Source organism: Sapajus apella, unplaced genomic scaffold, assembly GCF_009761245.1.
Source record: "Sapajus apella isolate SASKATOON/1434 unplaced genomic scaffold, GSC_monkey_1.0 scaffold2, whole genome shotgun sequence".
NCBI classification, from domain to species: domain Eukaryota; kingdom Metazoa; phylum Chordata; class Mammalia; order Primates; family Cebidae; genus Sapajus; species Sapajus apella.
Window position 1 is genome coordinate 27,318,791 of NW_022436942.1, and position 9,469 is coordinate 27,328,259.

At 48.1% G+C, this 9,469-nt stretch overlaps 1 protein-coding gene and 2 non-coding genes across 5 annotated transcripts in view; 2 read left to right on the forward strand and 1 right to left on the reverse strand.

The window, feature by feature from the left end:
- Window positions 1-3,210: 3,210 nt before the first annotated feature.
- On the forward strand, window positions 3,211-3,309 carry LOC116528162. Its single transcript, XR_004258894.1, has one exon. It is a non-coding gene; the product is annotated as a small nucleolar RNA U13 (small nucleolar RNA).
- A 2,916-nt stretch (window positions 3,310-6,225) lies between these two features.
- ARF3 (ADP ribosylation factor 3) overlaps window positions 6,226-9,469 on the forward strand; it is a 72,297-nt gene continuing 69,053 nt past the window's right edge. For 2 of the 3 annotated variants that reach the window (XM_032294875.1, XM_032294873.1), the window contains exon 1: window positions 6,226-6,467. The gene's annotated coding sequence lies outside the window, so the exon portion shown is untranslated. Of the gene's footprint in view, window positions 6,468-6,974; window positions 7,678-9,469 lie in introns of those variants that run through there. The other variant, XM_032294874.1, reaches the window with a different exon arrangement.
- LOC116527655 lies at window positions 8,704-8,810 on the reverse strand. Its single transcript, XR_004258657.1, has one exon. It is a non-coding gene; the product is annotated as a U6 spliceosomal RNA (small nuclear RNA).

Genomic DNA, 9,469 nt, shown 5'->3' on the forward strand with positions numbered 1-9,469 from the left:
TGTAAGCCACTGCACCTGGCCATTTCTTATCATTTTTTTTGAGACAGGATCTCATTCTGTTGCCTAGGCTGGAGTGCAGTGGTGTGATCTTGGCTTACTGAAACACTCCACTTCTTGGGCTCAAACAATCCTTCTACCTCAGCCTCCTGAGTAAGCTGGGATTACAGACACATGCCTCCACGCCTGGCTAATATTTTTTTGTGTGTGTATTTTTTGGTAGCGATAGGTTTCACTACGTTGCCTAGGCTGGTCTTGAACTCCTGACCTCAAGCAATCTGCCCATCTCAGCCCATGTCGTTCCTCATTTAGGGTTCTTTTGTATTTCATCTTAGTAAAATAATTCCTTTAAGAGATAACCTCAACTAAACAGAACAGAATTTATTTTTATGTATGTATGTGTGTATGTATTTATTTTTGAGACAGAGTTTCACTTTTGTTTCCCAGGCTGGAGTGCAATGGTGTGATCTCAGCTCACTGCAACCTCTACCTCCTTGGTTCAAGTGATTCTCCTGCCTCAGCCTCCAAAGTAGCTGGGATTACAGGTGCCTGCCACCACGCCTGGCTAATTTTTTATATTTTTAGTAGAGATGGGGTTTCACCATGTTGGCCAAGCTGGTCTGGAACTCTTGACCTCAGGTGATTCACCCGCCTCGACCTCCCAAAGTGCTGGAGTGCAGTGGTGTGATCTCGGCTCACTGCAACCTCTGCCTCCTGGGTTCAAGTGATTTTCCTGCTCCAGCATCCCAAGTAGCTGGGACTACAGGTGTGTGCCATTTTTAGTAGAGATGGGTTTTACCATGTCGGCCAGGCTGATCTCAGGTCATCCGCCCGCGTCAGCCTCCCAAAGTGCTAGCATTATAGGCATGAGCCACCACAGCCGGCCCTAACCCAACATCTTTGAAAATAAACTGTTATCTTTCTAAGATTCAATGCAGAAAAGGAATATACATCACATATTTAGAACTTCACAAATCACTGCACACTTATGTGGCTGCTAGGTGCTGACTGTAACAGGTTATTTCTTTGGCTAGAGAATGTAGAAATAGTTCTTTCCATGTCTCTAGGCAATAGATACTTCTGATATTCAAATTACCCTCAAAATCAGATGAAATGAGAGTAGCACCAAGGTAGCAAGGACATTTCGAGGAGCATTAGGTTAGGGCAGTACTATTTTTTTTTTTTTTTTTAGACAGAATCTCGCTCTGTTGCCAGGCTGGAGTGCACAATCTCCACTCACTCCAACCTCCACCTCCTGGGTTCAAGCGATTCCCCTGCCTTAGCCTCCCGAGTAGCTGGGACTACAGGCACGTGCCACCATGCCTGGCTAATTTTTTATATTTTAGTAGAGACAGGATTTCACCATGTTGGCCAGGATGGTCTCGATCTCCTGACCTTGTGATCTGCCCACCTTGGCCTCCCGAAGTACTTTTTTTTTTTTTTTAGACAGGGTCTTAGAATCTCTGTCACCCAGGCTGGAGTGCAGCTGTGTGATCTCCGCCTCCTGGGCTCAACTGATCTTCCTGTCTCAGCCTCCTGAGTAGCTGGGGCTACAGGTATGTACCACCAGACCTGGCGAATTTTTGTATTTTTAGTAGAGATGGGGTTTGGCTATGTCATGCAGGCTGGTCTTGAACTACTGGACTCAAGCTATCCACCTTCCTCAGCCTCCCAAAGTGCTGGGATTACAGGCGTGAGCCACTGTGTTTGGCCACAGGATAGTTTTGTTTGTTTTTGTTTTTTGTCTTATTTTTAAGAGATAGAATCTTGCTATGCTGCCCAGGCTGGTCTCAAACTCTCAGACTCAAGCAATCCTCTTGCCTTGGTTTCCCACCCAAAGTGTTGGGAGTATAGGTGTGAGCCACTGTGTTTAGCCAGTACTTTTTTTTTTTTTTTTTTTTTTTTTTAATTTAGAGTCAGTGTCTTGCTCTGTCACTCAGGCTGGAGTGCAGTGGCAAGACCACTGCAGCCCTGAACTCCTTGACTCAAGAGATCTTCCAGCCTCAGCCTCTCAGAGTGTTGGGTTTTACAGGTTTTAGTCACCACACTGGGCTCTAGGGCAGAATTTTATGGCCAAATTTTATGTCCCGGATTTCCACTTGAGCATTGAGAATATGGATTTGGAAATTTGATGGAGACAGGAGAAATCCTATCCTTACTTTAGACACTTACTGAACCTAGTGTGTGTGGAAGGAGGACGGGATGCACTTAGAATGGGAAAGGATATAAGAGAATAATGATAAAGAATATCTATAATCACAATTTCTCACACTCAGGCAGAGAAAGGAGAATCTCTAACAGTCATAGCACGAATATTTCAGCTTTTTCCTGTTTCCTTCCTCTGTATTTTGGGTCCTTCTTTCCTTTCTAGCATTCCGTCTTCTTTCATCAGACACATTCTGTGGCAAACTTAAGACCCAAACCACAACCTTGACAAATTCCAAATGGATTTTGTCAGCAAGGCCAACACACCCCTTCGCCACTCCCTACTCCTGCTCCTAGCACATGTGCTGGGCTCAGACCCAGGCCTTGGGTCAGTGACAGTGTGGAAGTATGCAACCCACAGAGCTGGTGGCTACAATTTCAGCTTTTACTAGGCTCCAATGGCAGCCAGAGGGAGGGAGAAAGGCTGATGAACCATAAGTCAGGCCTCTTGTCCTTCTTCAGCTCCAGATGAGCTCTACTCCTGCTGGCTTTTACCAAGTGGCTGGGAAGTTAGGGAGTGGCAGTGGCCAGCTAATTGCCAGTTGGGCAGCACTCCTCCCATCTCTGCTCCTGTTTGCTCCATGGGCAGCCCACTCTGATGCTGCAACAGACACTTTCTTCTTCAGACTCCAGACAGGTGAAGAACAGATGAGCTGGGAGATTCTCTAGTCCTATTAATCAGTCCTGACTAACATATCATGGTACTTGCTTACCACATTAGGCTGTCACCATTTCTATCCTTCTATTGCACCTGAGATACAATCTTGAGAGGATCTGAAGCATTGGGCAGGAATATCAACAGGTTCCACCTCCTTGTCTTAGTGCCACAAGGCATGTCTGTGTGGTAAGGGCACTAGGGAGTTTTTATAAAGCGTAGTTTTTGTGGACACTGGGGTAGCATGACCTGGTGGAGTGTTACGAGAAATCTCTAGAGAAAGAAATGAAAGAGTAATCAGGTGGAAATATCACAAAGCCCACTCTAGGAATCTGTAATAATACTGGAGGAAGATCCTTTTGTAGTTCTTAAACATAATGACTGGGTGTTCACGCACATGTGAGTGTGCCACCCTCAAACCTTTGTTACACGGGCACACTATCCATTTGACATGAAGAACAACAACAAAAATACTAAAGATGTCTTTTGCCCTTAAAAACACAGAGCTGGGCGAGGCACAGTGGCTCATGCCTGTAATCCCAATACTTTCGGAGGCCTAGATGGGAGGACTGCTCGAGCTCACGAGTTTGGCCTGAGCAACATGGCATAACCCTGTCTCTACAAATAGCATAAAAATTAGCTAGGTGGCTGGGCGTGGTGGCTTATGCCTGTAATCGCAGCATTTTGGGAGGCCGAGGCGGGTAGATCACCTGAAGTCAGGAGTTCGAGACCAGCCTGTCCAACATGGTGAAACACTGTCTCTACTAAAAATACAAAAATTAGGCAGGCGTGGTGGCACATGCCTGTAATCCCAGCTACTCAGGAGGCTGAGGTGGGAGAATCACTTGAACCTGGGAGGCGGAGGTTGCAGTGAGCTGAGATTGCACCATTGCATTCTAGCCTGGGCAACAAGCATGAAACTCTGTCTAAAAAAAAAAAAAAAAAAAAAAAAATTAGCCGGGCATGGTGGCATGCACCTGTAGTCCCAACTACTTGGGAGGCTGAGGTGGTAAGGATCACTTGAGCCCAGGAGGTTGAGGCTGCAGAGAGCTGATTGCCCCACTGTACTCCAGCCTCAGCAACACAGAGACCCAGTTTCAAAAACAGAAAAAACCCAAAAGCAAACCAAAACAAAACAAAACAAAAATACAAACAAACAAAAAAAAAAACAACAAAAAAACCTGTCAGAGCTGCCCAGCACAGCAGCACATGTCTGTAGTCTCAGCTATTCAGGAAGCTAAGGCAGGAGGATCACTTGAGCCCTGGAATTCAAGACTATAATGTGCTATGATCGCTCCTATGAATAGTCACTGCACTACAGCCTGGGCAACACAGTGAGATCCTGTCTCTTAAAAAAAACAGAGATTAGCAGGGCAGAGGCCCTTAACAGCAATGCCCAGGACAGATATAATTTCTTGTTATAAATAGTTTCCTTGTTATCTATCTCATCCCTTACCATCTTAAATTAAGGTCCCCTTGGTTTGACATTCTAGGGTCATGTTATTCATCAGCTTAACATAAGAGAGAAAACAGACTGGGTTTAGGGACTACTAAGTGCATAAACCAGGAATTGATGACAAGGAGACAGACATATGTGGCAATCTATGAGCTTTTTTTTAAATTTTGAGATGGAGTTTTGCTCTTGTCACCCAAGCTGGAGTGCAGTGATGCGATCTTGGCTCATTGCAACCTCTGCCTCCCAGGTCCAAGCAATTCTCCTGCTTCAGCCTCCCAAGTAGCTGGGATTACAAGCGCGCATCACCACGCCCGGCAAATTTTGTATTTTTAGTAGAGATGGGGTTTCTCCATGTTGGTCTCCAACTCCTGACTTCAGGTGATCCGCCAGACTCCGCCTCCCAAAGTGCTGGGATTACAGGCTTGAGTCACCACGCCAGGCCCAGCCCAGCTTTTTTTTTTTTTTTTTTTTTTTAAAGAGTCTTGCTATGTCACCCAGGCTTGAGTGCAGTGGAAAGATCTAGGCTCACTGCAACCTCTGCCTCCTGAGTAGCTGTGATTACAGGGGTGTGCCACCATGCCCAGCTAATTTTTGTATTTTTTGGTAGAGATGGGGTTTCACCATATTGGCCAGAATGGTCTCAAACTCCTGACCTTAAGTGACCCACCCACTTCAGCCTCCCAAAGTGCTGGGATTACAAGTGTGAACCACAGGGCCAGGCCCCAGCTTAGTTCTTCTTGGAAGCAAGAAAACAAACAAAACCAACCAAGGCAATAAATTTAGAAGAGCAACAATTTTGGCTCAAGCCTTAGGGAAGAGCCATGTGTTCCTTCCCTTACACTGCTGTAAATGAGGGGAGAGCACACCTAAAGAACCTTTTTTTTTTTTTTTTTTTGAGACGGTGTTTCGCTCTTGTTACCCAGGCTGGAGTGCAATGGCGCGATCTCGGCTCACCGCAACCTCCGCCTCCTGGGTTCAGGCAATTCTCCTGCCTCAGCCTCCTGAGTAGCTGGGATTACAGGCACGTGCCACCATGCCCAGCTAATTTTTTGTAGTTTTAGTAGAGACGGGGTTTCACCATGTTGACCAGGATGGTCTCGATCTCTTGACCTCGTGATCCACCCGCCTCGGCCTCCCAAAGTGCTGGGATTACAGGCTTGAGCCACCGCGCCCGGCCTAAAGAACCTTCTGTTCTTAGCATTCCTAGTGCCCTTCTATCACAGCTATGACAGTTTCAAGGCAGCTCTGCATGTCTAGACCAGGTGCAAAACCGAGTGTGAGGGAAGTGAGGGTGGGAGGAAAGCAAGAAATATGGGTGCAACGTCCTTCACTTTTCCTTGGGATACTAAAATCTCTATTCAGCTAGGCACACTTCCTCTCCCTCTTTCAAGTCCCAACTTCCTAACTGGCCCAGAGTCCAGCTGTTTTCCTTTAGCCTCTTAAGTTCATCACTATCCTTCCTCTTCCTTATGGGAAAGGAGCTCTCGATTCAGACCCCAGAGTAATACGGTCTCAGGAATCGTGAGCAACAATGGTGCAGTGAGGGCTCGAAGGGTATTGCAGCTAGCCCAGATTAAGAAATAAATGAAGTCTGGCTGGATAAGGCAGGCCACAGCAACGACCCATATCCCGAATCTGGCTTTGCCCAAGGAGTTCCTGGGCCCCTCAGCCCAGCCCCAGTCTCCAACGCAGCCAACTTGTGACCTCAGTCCGTAAATTCCAGGCACAACCCTGGAGCTTGGGATTCTCACCTCCGTCCTCACTGTCTCATCCCCATTCCCGGCTCCCGCCTCCGCCGCCCACAGCCTCCAGCCCCAACACCGGCCCCCGCCCAGGCTCCAGCTCCCGCGCTCGGCTGCCTGCGCTGCAGCCGCTGCCATGGTGATGGGTCTCGCGAGAACTGCCGCTCGCTACAGCGCAGCTCTCGCGCGATCGGGGAGGTGGGAAGTATCCCGGGCTGGGGGTGGGGGTACACCGCACAGCTCCAGTAGCCGTCGCGGCTTCCGGTGTTAGCTGGAGGGAAGGAAGGAGGGAGCCGGGGAACGGGCCAGGGCAGCAGCCGGGCTGAAGTCGGCTTGGGGAGCCGGAGGGAGCGGAACGGAACCTGCGGGGCGGAGGCGGTGGCCGCAGCGGTGCAGCTGATAGCCGGAACAGGTGAGGGGCTGGGAAAGGAAGGCGGGTCCGGTAGAGAAGAGGCTTGGTCCGGGTGAGGGCTGAGGAGATAGAGCGCCTCCCGGGCCCCGCCCGGCACTGCCTGGCGTGGGGCCGTGGGATCCTTTACACCCGAGAGCTCGGAGTGGGGGCGTCGGGACAGCTTCGCGCCTGCCCCAGCGTTTGAAGGACGCGGAGCTGGGGTGGGGGTGGGGGGCGCACACGGATTTGTCCTCCGCCTCGCACAAGGGGGCGACCTGGGCTGCAGTTAGGTTCTCGCCTTTAGGAGGTGGGCTGTTGAGGGGGAAGAATACCGTCCGGGGAGAGGTGATGCGGAGGCGGTGATGGCTGTTTGTATCTTTTCTGTTAAAGGGCTAGGGAATGCTGCTCTCTTCTACTTCCTCTCCCTCCCCCACCTTAGCAATAGGAGACCGAAGAGCAGCCTTGCTGTGGTTACACCCCCTCCCCCATCATAGGGTAGGGGTGCGTAGGGGGTCTGGGGGATAGCCAACGGGGCAGGCTACTGTGGCACCACAGGAACGCTATTCTGGTAGAGGTTGCGCTTTCGAGTCTGGGGAACCGCAGGTTGGGAAGAGGGCAGCAGGTGGGGAGAGGGTGGAGAGGAGGCAGAAGGGGGAAGGGGTTCTGATCTTCCTGGGAGAAGAGAGGTGGGGCCTTCTTCCCCCAGGCGGAGCGGGGGCGGTCTCACAGGAGGAGGGAGCATCTTGTCACTGGCCCTGAGTTTGTGTCTTCCAATCCGCTTTCTTTCTTTAGGAAGTACCAGGATTCCCGGAACAGAAAATGGAGCCATTGCTTACGCGAATCGTTTGAGGGGAGGAGGGGGAGTTGGGAGGTGGAGTTCCCGGTTAATACAGGCCACTTGATTAGCCGAGTGGTAGCTGTTCTTTTTGGGGAGTTCCCTATTTGATTACTTTATGACGGGTCTCTTCATCTGTCCAGTTCAGGAGGAATGTGGTGGTGGAGGTGGACGATTGTAGTATGTGGTCAGGAGTGAGAAGAAATAGTAAGGTCATCCCGGTGAGGGAGAAATGTAACCTAAAACCTGTCTCTGCTGTTGTTGGATTGGGTCACCCCTGGTCTATGGCATGAAAGTTTTATTGGGAGGAGATCTGCTGCAAGAGTCTGATTGCCTGGGTCAGTGCAACAGGACCGAATCTAGTCTCTGCATACCTCCTTCCCTGTTCTCAATCAGGTAGGTAGTAACAGTCTTTGCTGCCATTTTGTCTTGGGCCTGTTGTTGGAGTAGGTGTCTCCACTTGCCATGAGTTGGGACATGGGACAGTGTTATGGGACAGTGGATTGTCATAGCCCATTGGACCTGGGCTTGAAAAACATATCTGTAAAAGTTCATTCTAAGAAACGAACCCATTAAGGTTCAGCTTTTCACAGAATGAATGATTGACCTTGGATTCAGCCAGTAAGGGCTCTCATGTATCACATATTCACATGTGTCCTGCTTCCCAGCATGGAATTATTACCTTGCAAAGTTAGAATTTTTATAGGTGTCTATCTTGCTTTTCCAAAGAGACTAGAAGCTTTTTGACTACGGGAATTGGATTTCCACAATGCCCATGCAAACAGTGGGTACCCATGATGAATTTAGAACGTGAATAGGTAGAACTCAACAAGCTTTCTAACTACAGTTTAAGGAAAGGGCAAGAGATGGCTTGGCTGTCAGCAGAGTGCCTGGAGATAGCTGAGCAAGGGTACAAAGACCCTTGGCTTTTGTAATTAAGAAGTCTTGGTCTCTTTGCCTTCTTAAGAGGCATAGAATAGGCATAGATAATGGAAACTAAGACCCAAAAAGAAAAATACTGCTAGAACACAGAGCCATTATCTGTAGTCCCAGATGTCCTGCTTCCCCGTTGTGGGCAAAGGGAGCTCTCCATCAGACCTAAGTCCTTCGAAGTGTTATATATGAATTGAGATCCTAGAGAGTTTGGAGGAGGGACCGATGTATGTATGTGTGTGGTGTCTGGCACAGAATTGGTACCAATGAATGGTAGCTGCTATTATTATACGGAATGCAAGTATGAAAAAGAGCAGACAGCAGACTAGAAAGAGTGGAAGTGAGTGAAAAGTGCACAAAAAGTCATATTGTAGTGTGTTCATCCACCCTACTCTGTGTGTGTGTGTGTTGTTTTTTTTTTTTTTTGCTTAGACTCACTATTTCCTTAGTGCTAGTTAGCAGATACTGAAATGATCTTCCCAGACTGCGCAAAATATGGAACGCTTCAAGAATTTGTGTGTCATCCTTGCACAGGGGCCATGCTAATCTTCTCTGTATCATTCCAATTTTAGTATATGTGCTGCCGAAGTGAGCACATTCACCCTACTCTTTTACACTAGAGTCATAATAAGAGGAAATGGACTCAGAACAGAGGGTGGGATTTATTGGTTAGGAGGAGGAACTTCTTTAAAACCAGATTGGTTAAAGCTGAGTATGTAACTGAGGGAAACTGGAATCTGCTTCCCTATATATCTTTATTTTTATTCACTTAGGCTGGAGGTCAGTGGTGTGATCATAACTCACTGGAGCCTTGGACTCCTGGGCTCAAGCCATCCTGCACTTCAACTTCCCAAGTAGCTGGGACCACAGGTGTGCACCACCCATGCCCAGCAAATATTTTTTACTTTTTGTAGAGACAGAGTCTCACTATGTTGCCAGGGCTGGTCTTAAACTCCTGGCTTCACTAGATCCTCCCACTTTGGCCTCCCAAGATGCTGAGATTACAGGCATAAACCACCATGCCTGACCTCTCCTCACCAATTTTGTTGCAGGTAAATTTAGAGACAGAATGGTGTAGTAATTAAGAGTGGATATTGGAATCAGACAAAATTAGATTCAAGTCCTGCTTCTGCTCATTACCAGTTGCATGTTTCTTGTAAAATTGCTTGTCCTCTCTTAACCTTTATTTTCTTCATCTATAAAAAAGGTAAGGATAGTATCTACCTAATATGATTTTTTTTTTTTTTTTTTTTTT